Source organism: Misgurnus anguillicaudatus, chromosome 2, assembly GCF_027580225.2.
Source record: "Misgurnus anguillicaudatus chromosome 2, ASM2758022v2, whole genome shotgun sequence".
NCBI classification, from domain to species: Eukaryota; Metazoa; Chordata; class Actinopteri; order Cypriniformes; family Cobitidae; genus Misgurnus; species Misgurnus anguillicaudatus.
In genome coordinates this window covers 39,431,543-39,445,769 of record NC_073338.2, presented here as the reverse complement: position 1 = coordinate 39,445,769, position 14,227 = coordinate 39,431,543, and the positions used below count along the sequence as shown (strand labels likewise).

General features: G+C 39.5%; 1 long non-coding RNA gene across 1 annotated transcript; it reads left to right on the top strand.

Moving 5' to 3' along the window:
• Positions 1-1,290: 1,290 nt before the first annotated feature.
• On the top strand, positions 1,291-2,965 carry LOC141366118 (uncharacterized). Its single transcript, XR_012371154.1, has 2 exons — positions 1,291-1,986; positions 2,753-2,965. It is a non-coding gene; the product is annotated as an uncharacterized lncRNA (long non-coding RNA).
• Positions 2,966-14,227: the final 11,262 nt, after the last annotated feature.

Genomic DNA, 14,227 nt, shown 5'->3' with positions numbered 1-14,227 from the left:
GCATACAATTTTTTTTGTGCAGCCTCAGAATATGCTCATGCATCAGTGTATCAAATCTGGTGAAAAAATATATTTTCGTTACGAAGTTACAACCATTTATGTGTAATAAACACAAATTTTGAAGGAAATTTTTCGTTTTTTTGCAATTTTCGGCCATTTCTGATAAAAATTTTAATATAACGTCAATAGAACTTTTTGTTCAGAAGGTAAGGTTAGTTTCTTCCTATGGTGTTTTCGAGTCGATCGGAAAAACGTTCGCGGAGATATTCATGCGTGTTTCTTAAGCGCTATTTTGCTGCGCAGGGTTAACCGTAAGGCGGATTCTGGCATGTTTGGTATCGTTGGACTCGACAACTATTCAGAACTCCAAAGCAACAAGTCCCGTGAAAATACGTCAATCGGAGCCAAAGTTATAGGTGTATAAAACATTTCTCTGGCCACTAGGTGGCGCTGCGACGAAACTGTGCATGCACCCTCAGTTCCTGACTGGCATCACAAGTACCAAGTGTCGTGTCAATAGGCCAAAGTTTGACGAAGATACAGCCTAAAATCCGTTTTTTTGCGCTCTACGTAAAATTCGTTAAGGAGGTATATGACAACGGATTGCTGTATCAAAATTCTTTTGATAACTTTTTGCCATGAGTGTCTCAAGATGATACATACCAATTTTCGTGGAAATCGGACAAAAGCTCTAGGACGAGTTCGAAAAAGTAGGTTTTTTAAACAATTCAAAATGGCGGAAAAATTTAATGACGGAAAATGACGTCATAGGGTCCAATCGAATTGTCTTGAGCCAAGGAATCAGAAGAACCAAGAATTTTGTTTCTGGGACTTACGGATCAGAAGTTATAACCAAAAACATAAGTGCAACTTTGGACTGTTGGTGGCGCTAGCGGGTTAGAGATAGAGACTCCAAATTTGCTGTGGGGACACATTGGACTGTCCTCTATCAGTGTGCCAAATTTCATAACTTTCCTATGTACGGTTCTATGGGCTGCCATAGACCGCAATGGCGGAAGAAGAACCAGAATAATAATTATTATAATAGGAAAACTAACAAATACAATAGGGTTCTACGCCCCTTCGGGGCTTGACCCCTAAATATAGCTGCAAGCAGCAATGCCGGGGTCAAGCCGAAAAGGGCACAAAAGGATTTAAAATTGAGATTGGATAAGCAGATTGAAGAACCTAGGTAAACCTAATTATTTTAGATGAAAAAACAAAAAAGTTATCAACAAAAATAATCTAAGTTCTTGTCTACTGCAATCGTCCTTCTGTTATTGACAATAATGGAACATTAACCCCCAGGGGTCCAAAAACGCGGGGACGCGTTTTGACGTGTTTTCTCCTTATCATAGCAGAATCAACTTAAAATACTCCATCATTAATAATCAAACACTTACGTGTTTGACATCATTTGAAACTCTGAAGGGTCCTCTTAAATTAGTGTACATTCACAATAACAACAGATCTTTGTGTTTTTGTCAAATAAAGAAAATAAACAGGGTGCTCATTCAGACATTTCTGTCTCCGCCAGCTGTCTCTCAAATCACGTTACAAAAATTAGTTGAAACTCCGCGAATACTCGTCACACAAACATAATACACATATCCAAAGAAAGCCTGAAATGTCTACTTTTAAACAAGCTAATTATTATCAAAAACAAATATTTCCTGTTTATATAATCTGCACTGAAGTAAAGAGAGTACCGTTTTTCCTGGCTCAGCTCATTATCTCTAATGCGGTCACGCCCACACGCTGTTGACATGGTAATGAAGAGACGAGCTGTTCAAACCAGCAAAGCGTAATGTTTGATAAGATTTAAAGACTTTAGCGCATGTTTGGATTATAAACTTTATACACACACGTGAGGAATATCTTCATTTATGTCTGGACATTGAGGAAGAGAAGCGTTAATCTTTAACGTTACCTAAGAAGAAGAACAATGGAAGGCGCAATGGAGGCGGATATATTCCTGAAGAAACTGTAAGTCATTTGTCTTCATTTATATTTGCTATCATGTAATATGTTATGGCTTGTGCAGTTCAGCCTACATAAGCAACCTCAACAGACTGCACGCCTCGGATTGAAAAACGTTCGCATTGTTTACAAACGAGTAACTTACGCGTGATCATGTAATGGCGGATTTCATTGTTTGCTGTACAGTGTTAGACACAGTTATTCACTTTCGTATCCTTCATGGCAACTTTGAGTAATGCTTCACTGCTGTGTCTTTTAAGTGTGTGCTGTAAGATTCCATGTTTACATGCTTATTTACAAACGAGTACGCGTGATCACGTAATGGCGGATTTCATTGTTACATGCTGTACAGTAGACACTTTCGTATCCTTCATGGCAACTTTGAGTAATGCTGCACTGGGGGGGTCTGCTGTAATATGATATTGTTTACATGCAACGCATTCCATACATTGCGTTTTACACGCGACACCGTTTCATTATGAGCTCCGCGTTGTTTGACTCGCCTTTTTTTTATTATAAATTTACCTTGGCCAGTCTATCTAGCTGTGTGAAAGATACCAATCACGTGACCAAATGGTGGCGCAGCGGTAGTGCGTTAGGCCGCCATGTGGTAGACCCGGGTTCGAAACCCGCCTAGGCCAAGTTTTTTTTATACAGTATATTGAGTTTAGGCGACCACCGTTACAAGTGCTATCATTTACCCATCAGTTATGTATGTAAGGGTATTTCTGTGGACAATTTATGCTAACAGCTGTTCATAACTCTCTTACAGGTCTGCATCCCTCTCATCAGTAAACTATGAAGTGGAAAAACATATTCACACTCTTTGGACATAAAGTTGTATGGTAACATGAGCCACATGAAGTTTACAGCTCTGTTGTTTATCAGTTTCTTATACAAGTTAAGTTTTTGAATAGGGTCCTACTGACCTTCATTTCTATTTTGATTATATTGTTAACTTCTTAATAAACCTCAAACAAACATGTTCATTTGTCCTCACATTCTTTACTGTAGTTCCCTCCTCCCTCATTATGCAGCTCATTATGCAGCTCATTATGCGAGCCCTTGTTTGCTAGCTGTCAATCAATCCTTCTCGCATACGGCCCCTCCAAACAAAAAGTGTCTTACAATTTCTAAATAAATATACTGGTTTATGTGAATAAGTAGGCAGGATGATTTTCACATCATTTTAAAGAAAAAACTCTAGGCTACTAGATTCAGTTTAGGAAAGTCTTGTTAAAACATGTTTAGTATGGGTTTTGTGGACTTATATCAGTGACTAAAAATTTTAGCTTTTTAAAAAACCACGCATAAACCTTTTTCTCTCAAAAATACAAACATGTACATACATGTAGCTCATATAATATTTAAGCCCAGTTTGTGCTGAACACAGTGGTATGAGACACTTGCCATTATTATGTTTTAAAGCAACTGAAAAAAGACCAAATGTAAGAGCATGTCAGAACCTCTGACAGTGTCCCAAAATGGTCGGACCCCAGAGGGTTAAGCACTGAAGGACATGTGAGTGGTGTTTGCAGTGGCAAAACATGGGTCACATTATGTTATAACAAGTTTAATTAGTCAAAAGAGACCATCGCCGTGTCTCTACGATGTTCTGATGCAGAGATATAGCTTTTGCAAAAACGGTTAATAAGGTATTCTCAATGGTTGCTAGGGAGTGAATTGGCAACCACCAGTGGTAATAGTCAAAGCCATGAAAGGAATAATCCATGATGACTCATGGTTTTAGATGTGTTGTTGCAGTAGTTTTAGGCAAAAATGCCATATTTCTCAGAACCATTAGGTGGCGCAATGACAAAATTGTGCATGCAACATCAGGTCAAGATTGTGTTACATCTAGCTACTTTTATGACTATACACTTTAGTTTAGTGAAGAAACAGTTGTATGACCATAGGACTGACTTGATATCAAAGATTTTGTTCAATTATAAGGCCATCTAGTGGTGCAAGCATATAATTTTTTTTGTGTGATCTCAGAATGTGCTCATGCATCAGCGTATCAAATCTGGTGAAAAAATCTCTTTTCGTTACGAAGTTACAACCATTTATGTGTAAAAAACACAAAATTTGAAGGTAATTTTTCGTTTTTTGCAATTTTCGGCCATTTCTGATGAAAATTTTAATATAACACCAATAGAACTTTTTGTTCAGAAGGTAAGGTTAGTTTCTTCCTATGGTGTTTTCGAGTCGATCGGAAAAACGTTCGCGGAGATATTCACGCGTGTTTTTTAAGCGCTATTTTGCTGCGCAGGGTTAATCGTAAGGCGAATTCTGGCATGTTTGGTATCGTTTGACTCGGCAACTATTCAGAACTCCAAAGAAGCAAGTCCCATGAAAATACGTCAATCGGAGCCAAAGTTATAGGTGTATAAAACATTTCTCTGGCCACTAGGTGGCGCTGCAACGAAACTATGCATGCACCCTCGGTTCCTGACTGGCATCTCAAGTACCAAGTGTCGTGTCAATAGGCCTAAGTTTGACGAAGATACAGCCTAAAATCTGTTTTTTTGCGCTCTACGTAAAATTCGTTAAGGCGGTATACGACAACGGATTGGTGTATCGAAATTCTTTTGATAACTTTTTGCCTTAAGTGTCTCAAGATGATACATACCAATTTTCGTGGCAATTGGACAAAAGCTCTAGGACGAGTTCGAAAAAGTAGGTTTTACGAATAATTCAAAATGGCGGAAAATTTTCATGTCAAAAAAAGACGCCATAGGGTCCAATCGAATCGTCTTGAGCCAATGAATAAGAGAAAGCAATAATTTTGTTTCTAGGGCTTACGGATCAGAAGTTATAAGCAAAAACATAAGTGCAACTTTGGACTGTTGGTGGCGCTAGCGGGTTAGACATAGAGACTCCAAATTTGCTGTGGGGACACATTGGACTGTCCTCTATCAGTGTGCCAAATTTCATAACTTTCCTACGTACGGTTCTATGGGCTGCCATAGACCGCAATGGCGGAAGAAGAAGAAGAAGAATAACTAATAATAATAATAAGAAAACTAACAAATACAATAGGGTTCTACGCCCCTTCGGGGCTTGACCCCTAATAATAATAATAATAATAATAATAAGAAAACTAACAATAACAATAGGGTTCTACGCCCCTTCGGGGCTTGACCCCTAAATATAGCTGCAAGCAGCGATACCGGGGTCAAGCCGAACATGGCAAAAAATGATTCATAAATGATGACTGCCATGATTTAACATCTAAGTTTGCATTAGTTTTATGAAAAAAAGCATTTTTTTCCTATCTTGAGACCACTAGGTGGCACTGTGCCAAAAGAATAGATGGTGCCTCAGGTCATAACTGTGATGACACATACCAAATTTAGTGTAAATACAATAAGGCGATACGGAGATATAGCCTTAAATGACTTGACCACTAGGGGGCACTGACCAAAAAATAAATTGTGACTCAGGTCTTGATTGTGATGACACCCACCAAATTTGGTGTAAATACAATAAAGAGATGCAGAGATATAGCCTTAAATAACTTGACCACTAGGGGGCACTGACCAAAAAATTAATTGTGACTCAGGTCTTGATTGTGATGACACCCACCAAATTTGGTGTAAATACGATAAAGAGAGGCAGAGATATAGCTTCAAATCTCTTGACCACTAGGGGGCACCGAAAAGTTTACAAGTCCTCCCAGAACATGTTGCTGATGAATCATACCAAGTTTCATAACAATACGCAATTGCGTTTCTGAAATACTTGAACTTAAAGAAAAAATTCAAAATGGCCGACACACAAAATGGCCGACCAAAAACCATTTGGTATCGTTTGACTCGGCATGCCTCACGAAATCTAACAAGACCAGTCTCATAATTTTACATTCAAATTTGCAGTAGTTATAAGCAAAAAAAGACATTTTTTATATCTCGTGACCAGTAGGGGGCAGTGTGACGAAATGGTGCATGCAATCTCAGGTCATCACTGTTATGACATATACCAAGTCTCATATTAATACGCAAAAGTTTTGCGAAGATACAGGCTCAAACACATTTTGGCGTGCTCGCCCTCGCATTCTTTGATGCGTGATACGACAACGGATAGGTCTACCGAAAAGCTTTTGATAACTTTTTGTCTAGAGTGTCTCTAGATGATGCGTACCAAAAATCAAGCCAGTCAAACAAGCGCTCTAGGAGGAGTTCGAAAAAGTAAGTGTTCAATATAATTAAAAATGGCCGACAGGAAGTAGGTTTGACTCTAACATATTTGGTGCAGTCGGACTCGGCACGAGCCAAGAAATCAATAGAGTGAAGTCTCATGTCAGTGTGGCAAATAAATCAAATTATATAAAGATTTTAAACAATTTATTTACATATCCTGACCACTAGGTGGCGCCGTCCTAAAGATTTATAGGTGCGCTCAGAACATGTCACTGATGAACCATGGCAAATTTCGTAGCGATACGCCATTCTGTTTGTGAAATACTGAACTTAATGAGAAAATTCAAAATGGCCGACACCCAAAATGGCCGACCGAAAACCGTTTGGTATCGTTTGACTCGGCATGCCTCAAGGAATCTAACAAGACCACCTTCATGATTTTAGACTCAAGTTTGAAGTAGTTAAAAGCGAAAATAAGCATTTTTTGAATCTCGTGACCACTAGGTGGCGCTGTGACGAAACGTTGCAGGCACCCTCAGGTCAAGACTGTAATGACATATACCAAGTTTCGTGTCGATACACCAAAGTGTTGCGAAGATACGGCCTCACGTCCGTTTTGGCGTGCTCGCCACCGTATATGTTGTCATGGTATACGAGAACGCATTAGTCTATCAAAAAGCTTTTGATAACTTTTTGTCAGGGGTGTCTCTAGATGCTAGATACCAAAGGACATGCAAATCGGACAAACGCTCTAGGAGGAGTTCGAAAAAGTAGGTTTTACGGAAAATTCAAAATGGCGGAAAGACGTGCATGACACAAATGACATCAATGTGTGCAATTGAATCATCATGAGCAAAGGATTCAGAGGAAACAAGAATTTAGTTTCTAGGACTCACGGGTCAGAAGTTATGAGCATGAACATAAGTGGATTTTTGGACTGTTGGTGGCGCTAGAGGGTTTGAGTCAGACACACCAAAGTTGCTATAGTAACTTCTGAGACTGTCCTCTACATGTGTGCCAAATTTCATAACTTTCCTACGTACGGTTCTATGGGCTGCCATTGACTTTTGGGTGGAAGAACGAGGAACAAGAATAACAATAATAAGAAAACTAACAATAACAATAGGTGTCTACGCCACTTCGTGGCTTGACCCCTAAATATAGCTGCAAGCAGCGATACCGGGGTCAAGCCAAACATGGCAAAAAATGATTCATACGTGATGACTGTCATGATTTAAGATCCAAGTTTGCATTAGTTTTATGTACAAAAAGCAATTTTTTTGTATCTTGAGACCACTAGGTGGCACTGTGCCGAAAGAATAGATGGTGCCTCAGGTCATGACTGTGATGACACATACCAAATTTAGTGTAAATACAATAAAGCAATACGGAGATATAGCCTTAAATGACTTGACCACTAGGGGGCACTGACCAAAAAATAAATTGTGACTCAGGTCTTGATTGTGATGACACCCACCAAATTTGGTGTAAATACGATAAAGAGATGCAGAGATATAGCTTCAAATCTCTTGACCACTAGGTGGCACCGGAAAGTTTACAAGTCCTCCCAGAACATGTTGCTGATGAACCATACCAAGTTTCATAACAATACGCAATTGCGTTTCTGAAATACTTGAACTTAAAGAAAAATTCAAAATGGCTGACACACAAAATGGCCGACCAAAAACCATTTGGTATCGTTTGACTCGCCATGCCTCACGAAATCTAACAAGACCAGTCTCATAATTTTACATTCAAATTTGCATTAGTTATAAGCAAAAATAGACATTTTTTATATCTCGTGACCAGTAGGGGGCAGTGTGACGAAATGGTGCATGCACCCTCAGGTCATCACTGTTATGACATATACCAAGTCTCATATTAATACGCAAAAGTTTTGCGAAGATACAGGCTCAAACACATTTTGGCGTGCTCGCCCTTGCATTCTTTGATGCGTTATACGACAACGGATAGGTCTACCAAAAATCTTTTAATAACTTTTTGTCTAGAGTGTATCTAGATGATGCATACCAAAAATCAAGCCAATCACACAAGCGCTCTAGGAGGAGTTTGAAAAAGTAGGTGTTCAATATAATTCAAAATGGCCGACAGGAAGTAGGTTTGACTCAGACACATTTGGTACAGTCGGACTCAGCATGAGCCAAGGGATCAATAGACTGAAGTTGTATGTCATAGTGGCAATTTAATCAAATGATATAAAGATTTTAAAAATTTTTTTACATATCCTGACCACTAGGTGGCGCCGTCCTAAAGATTTATAGGTGCGCTCAGAACATGTCACTGATGAACCATGCCAAATTTCGTAGCGATACGCCATTCTGTTTGTGAAATACAAAACTTAATGAGAAAATTCAAAATGGCCGACACCCAAAATGGCCGACCGAAAACCGTTTGGTATCGTTTGACTCGGCATGCCTCAAGGAATCTAACAAGACCACCTTCATGATTTTAGACTCAAGTTTGAAGTAGTTATAAGCGAAAATAGGCATTTTTCGAATCTCGTGAGCACTAGGTGGCGCTGTGACGAAACGTTGCAGGCACCCTCAGGTCATGACTGTTATGACATATACCAACTTTCGTGTCGATACAATAAAGTTTTGCGAAGATACGGCCTCACGTCCGTTTTGGCGTGCTCGCCGCCATATATGTTGTCAATTTATATGAGAACGCATTGGTCTATCAAAAAGCTTTTGATAACTTTTTGTCTTGGGTGTCTCTAGATGCTACATACCAAAGGACCTGCAAATCGGACAAACGGTCTAGGAGGAGTTCGAAAAAGTAGGTTTTACGAAAAATTCAAAATGGCGGAAAGATGTCCATGACACAAATGACATCAATGTCTGCATTTGAATCATCATGAGCCAAGGATTCAGAGGAAACAAGAATTTAGTTTCTAGGACTCACGGGTCAGAAGTTATGAGCATGAACATAAGTGGATTTTTGGACTGTTGGTGGCGCTAGAGGGTTTGAGTCAGACACACCAATGTTGCTATAGTAACTTCTAAGACCGTCCTCTACATGTGTGCCAAATTTCATAACTTTCCTATGTACGGTTCTATGGGCTGCCATTGACTTCAATGGCGGAAGAACAAGAAGAAGAATAATATATAATAATAATAATAATAAATATAGCTGCAAGCAGCGATACCGGGGTCAAGCCAAACATGGCAAAAAATGAATCATACGTGATGACTGTCATGATCTAAGATCTAAGTTTGCATTAGTTTTATGAAAAAAATAGTAATTTTCTTGTATCTTGAGACCACTAGGTGGCGCTTTGCCGAAACAATAGATGGTGCCTCAGGTCATGACTGTGATGACACATACCAAATTTAGTGTAACTACAATAAAGCGATACGGAGATATAGCCTTAAATGACTTGACCACTAGGGGACACTGACCAAACAATAAATTGTGACTCAGGTCTTGATTGTGATGACACCCACCAAATTTGGTGTAAATAAGATAAAGAGATGCAGAGATATAGCTTCAAATCTCTTGACCACTAGGGGGCGCCAAAAAGTTTACAAGTCCTCCCAGAACATGTTGCTGATGAACCATACCAAGTTTCATAACAATACGCAATTGCGTTTCTGAAATACTTGAACTTAAAGAAAAAATTCAAAATGGCTGACACACAAAATTGCCGACCAAAAACAATTTGGTATCGTTTGACTCGGCATGCCTAACGAAATCTAACAAGACCGGTCTCATAATTTTACATTCAAGTTTGCAGTAGTTATAAGCAAAAATAGACATTTTTTATATCTCGTGACCAGTAGGGGGCAGTGTGACGAAATGGTGCATGCACCCTCAGGTCATCACTGTTATGACATATACCAAGTCTCATATTAATACACAAAAGTTTTGCGAAGATACAGGCTCAAACACATTTTGGCGTGCTCGCCCTCGCATTCTTTGATGCGTTATACGACAACGGATAGGTCTACCGAAAAGCTTTTGATAACTTTTTGTCTAGAGTCTCTCTAGATGATGCATACCAAAAATCAAGCCAATCACACGAGCGCTCTAGGTGGAGTTTGAAAAAAAGGTGTTCAATATAATTCAAAATGGTCGACAGGAAGTAGGTTTGACTCAGACATACTTGGTACAGTTGGACTCAGCATGAGCCAAGGAATCAATAGAGTGAAGTCTTATGTCATAGTGGCAATTTAATCAAATTATATAAAGATTTTAAACAATTTATTTACATATCCTGACCACTAGGTGGCGCTGTCTTAAAGATTTATAGGTGTGCTCAGAACATGTCACTGATGAACCATGCCAAATTTCGTAGCGATACGCCATTCTGTTTGTGAAATGCTGAACTTAATGAGAAAATTCAAAATGGCCGACACCCAAAATGGCCGACCGAAAACCGTTTGGTATCGTTTGACTCGGCATGCCTCAAGGAATCTAACAAGACCACCTTCATGAATTTAGACTCAAGTTTGAAGTAGTTATAAGCGAAAATAGGCATTTTTCGAATCTCGTGACCACTAGGTGGCGCTGTGACGAAACGTGGCAGGCACCCTCAGGTCATGACTGTAATGACATATACCAAGTTTCGTGTCGATACAATGAAGTTTTACGAAGATACGGCCTGACGTCCGTTTTGGCGTGCTCGCCGCCTTGTATGTTGTCACTGTATACGAGAACGCATTGGTCTATCAAAAAGCTTTTGATAACTTTTTGTCTGGGGTGTCTCTAGATGCTACATACCAAAGGACATGCAAATCGGACGAACGCTGTAGGAGGAGTTCGAAAAAGTAGGTTTTACGGAAAATTCAAAATGGCGGAAAGATTTGCATGACACAAATGGCATCAGTGTGTGCATTTGAATCATCATGAGCAAAGGATTCAGAGGAAACAAGAATTTAGTTTCTAGGACTCACGGGTCAGAAGTTATGAGCATGAACATAAGTGGATTTTTGGACTGTTGGTGGCGCTAGAGGGTTTGAGTCAGACACACCAATGTTGCTATAGTAACTTCTGAGACTGTCCTCTACATGTGTGCCAAATTTCATAACTTTCCTATGTACGGTTCTATGGGCTGCCATTGACTTTCGGCGGAAGAACGAGGAAGATAAATAATAATAATAATAAGAAAACTAACAATAACAATAGGGTTCTACGCCCCTTCGGGGCTTGACCCCTAATAATAATAAGAAAACTAACAATAACAATAGGGTTCTACGCCCCTTCGGGGCTTGACCCCTAAATATAGCTGCAAGCAGCGATACCGGGGTCAAGCCAAACATGGCAAAAAATGATTCATACGTGATGACTGTCATGATTTAAGATCTAAGTTTGCATTAGTTTTATGAATTTTTTCGTATCTTGAGACCACTAGGTGGCGCTGTGCCGAAACAATAGATGGTGCCTCAGGTCATGACTGTGATGACACCCACCAAATTTGGTGTAAATACAATAAAGAGATGCAGAGATATAGCCTTAAATGACTTGACCACTAGGGGGCACTGACCAAAAAATAAATTGTGACTCAGGTCTTGATTGTGATGACACCCACCAAATTTGGTGTTAATACGACAAAGAGATGCAGAGATATAGCTTCAAATGTCTTGACCACTAGGGGGCACCGGAAAGTTTACAAGTCCTCCTAGAACACGTTGCTGATGAACCATACCAAGTTTCATAACAATACGCAATTGCGTTTCTGAAATACTTGAACTTAAAGAAAAATTCAAAATGGCCGACACACAAAATGGCCGACCAAAAACCATTTGGTATCGTTTGACTCACCATGCCTCACGAAATCTAACAAGACCTGTCTCATAATTTTACATTCAAATTTGCAGTAGTTATAAGCAAAAATAGACATTTTTATATCTCGTGACCAGTAGGGGGCAGTGTGACGAAATGGTGCATGCACCCTCAAGTCATCACTGTTATGACATATACCAAGTCTCATATCAATACGCAAAAGTTTTGCGAAGATACAGGCACAAACACATTTTGGCGTGCTCGCCCTCGCATTCTTTGATGCGTTATACGACAACGGATAGGTCTACCGAAAATCTTTTAATAACTTTTTGTCTAGAGTGTCTCTACATGATGCATACCAAAAATCAAGCCAATCACACGAGCGCTCTAGGAGGAGTTCGAAAAAGTAGGTGTTCAATATAATTCAAAATGGCCGACAGGAAGTAGGTTTGACTCAGACATATTTGGTACAGTCGGACTCAGCATGAGCCAAGGGATCAATAGACTGAAGTTGTATGTCATACTGGCAATTTAATCAAATGACATAAAGATTTAAAAAATTTTTTTACATATCCTGACCACTAGGTGGCGCCGTCCTAAAGATTTATAGGTGCGCTCAGAACATGTCACTGATGAACCATGCCAAATTTCGTAGCGATACGCCATTCTGTTTGTGAAATACTAAACTTAAGAGAAAATGCAAAATGGCCGACACCCAAAATGGCCGACCGAAAACCGTTTGGTATCGTTTGACTCGGCATGCCTCAAGGAATCTAACAAGACCACCTTCATGATTTTAGACTCAAATTTGAAGTAGTTATAAGCGAAAATAGGCATTTTTCGAATCTCGTGACCACTAGGTGGCGCTGTGACGAAACGTTGCAGGCACCCTCAGGTCATGACTGTTATGACATATACCAACTTTCGTGTCGATACAATAAAGTTTTGCGAAGATAAGGCCTCACGTCCGTTTTGGCGTGCTCGCTGCCATATATGTTGTCAATTTATATGAGAACGCAATGGTCTATCAAAAAGCTTTTGATAACTTTTTGTCTTGGGTGTCTCTAGATGCTACATACCAAAGGACATGCAAATCGGACAAACGGTCTAAAAGGAGTTCGAAAAAGTAGGTTTTACGAAAAATTCAAAATGGCGGAAAGATGTGCATGACACAAATGACATCAATGTGTGCATTTGAATCATCATGAGCCAAGGATTCAGAGGAAACAAGAATTTAGTTTCTAGGACTCACTGGTCAGAAGTTATGAGCATGAACATAAGTGGATTTTTGGACTGTTGGTGGCGCTAGAGGGTTTGAGTCAGACACACCAATGTTGCTACAGTAACTTCTGAGACCGTCCTCTACATGTGTGCCAAATTTCATAACTTTCCTATGTACGGTTCTATGGGCTGCCATTGACTTCAATGGCGGAAGAACAAGAAGAAGAATAATATATAATAATAATAATAATAATAATAATAAGAAAACTAACAATAACAATAGGGTTCTACGCCCCTTCGGGGCTTGACCCCTAAAAATATAGCTGCAAGCAGCGATACCGGGGTCAAGCCAAACATGGCAAAAAATGATTCATACGTGATGACTGTCATAATTTAAGATCTAAGTTTGCATTAGTTTTATGAAAAAATAACAATTTTTGTGTATCTTGAGACCACTAGGTGGTGCTGTGCCGAAACAATAGATGGTGCCTCAGGTCATGACTGTGATGACACATACCAAATTTAGTGTAAATACGATAAAGCGATACGGAGATATAGCCTTAAATGACTTGACCACTAGGGGGCACTGACCAAACAATAAATTGTGACTCAGGTCTTGATTGTGATGACACCCACCAAATTAGGTGTAAATACGATAAAGAGATGCAGAGATATAGCTTCAAATCTCTTGACCACTAGGGGGCGCCGAAAAGTTTACAAGTCCTCCCAGAACATGTTGCTGATGAACCATACCAAGTTTCATAACAATACGCAATTGCGTTTCTGAAATACTTGAACTTAAAGAAAAAATTCAAAATGGCCGACACACAAAATGGCCGACCAAAAACCATTTGGTATCGTTTGACACACGAAATCTAACAAGACCAGTCTCATAATTTTACATTCAGGTTTGCAGTAGTTATAAGCAAAATAGAATTTTTTAATATCTCGTGACCAGTAGGGGGCAGTGTGACGAAATGGTGCATGCACCCTCAGGTCATCACTGTTATGACATATACCAAGTCTCATATTAATACGCAAAAGTTTTGCGAAGATACAGGCTCAAACACATTTTAGCGTGCTCGCCCTCGCATTCTTTGATGCGTTATACGACAACGGATAGGTCTACGGAAAAGCTT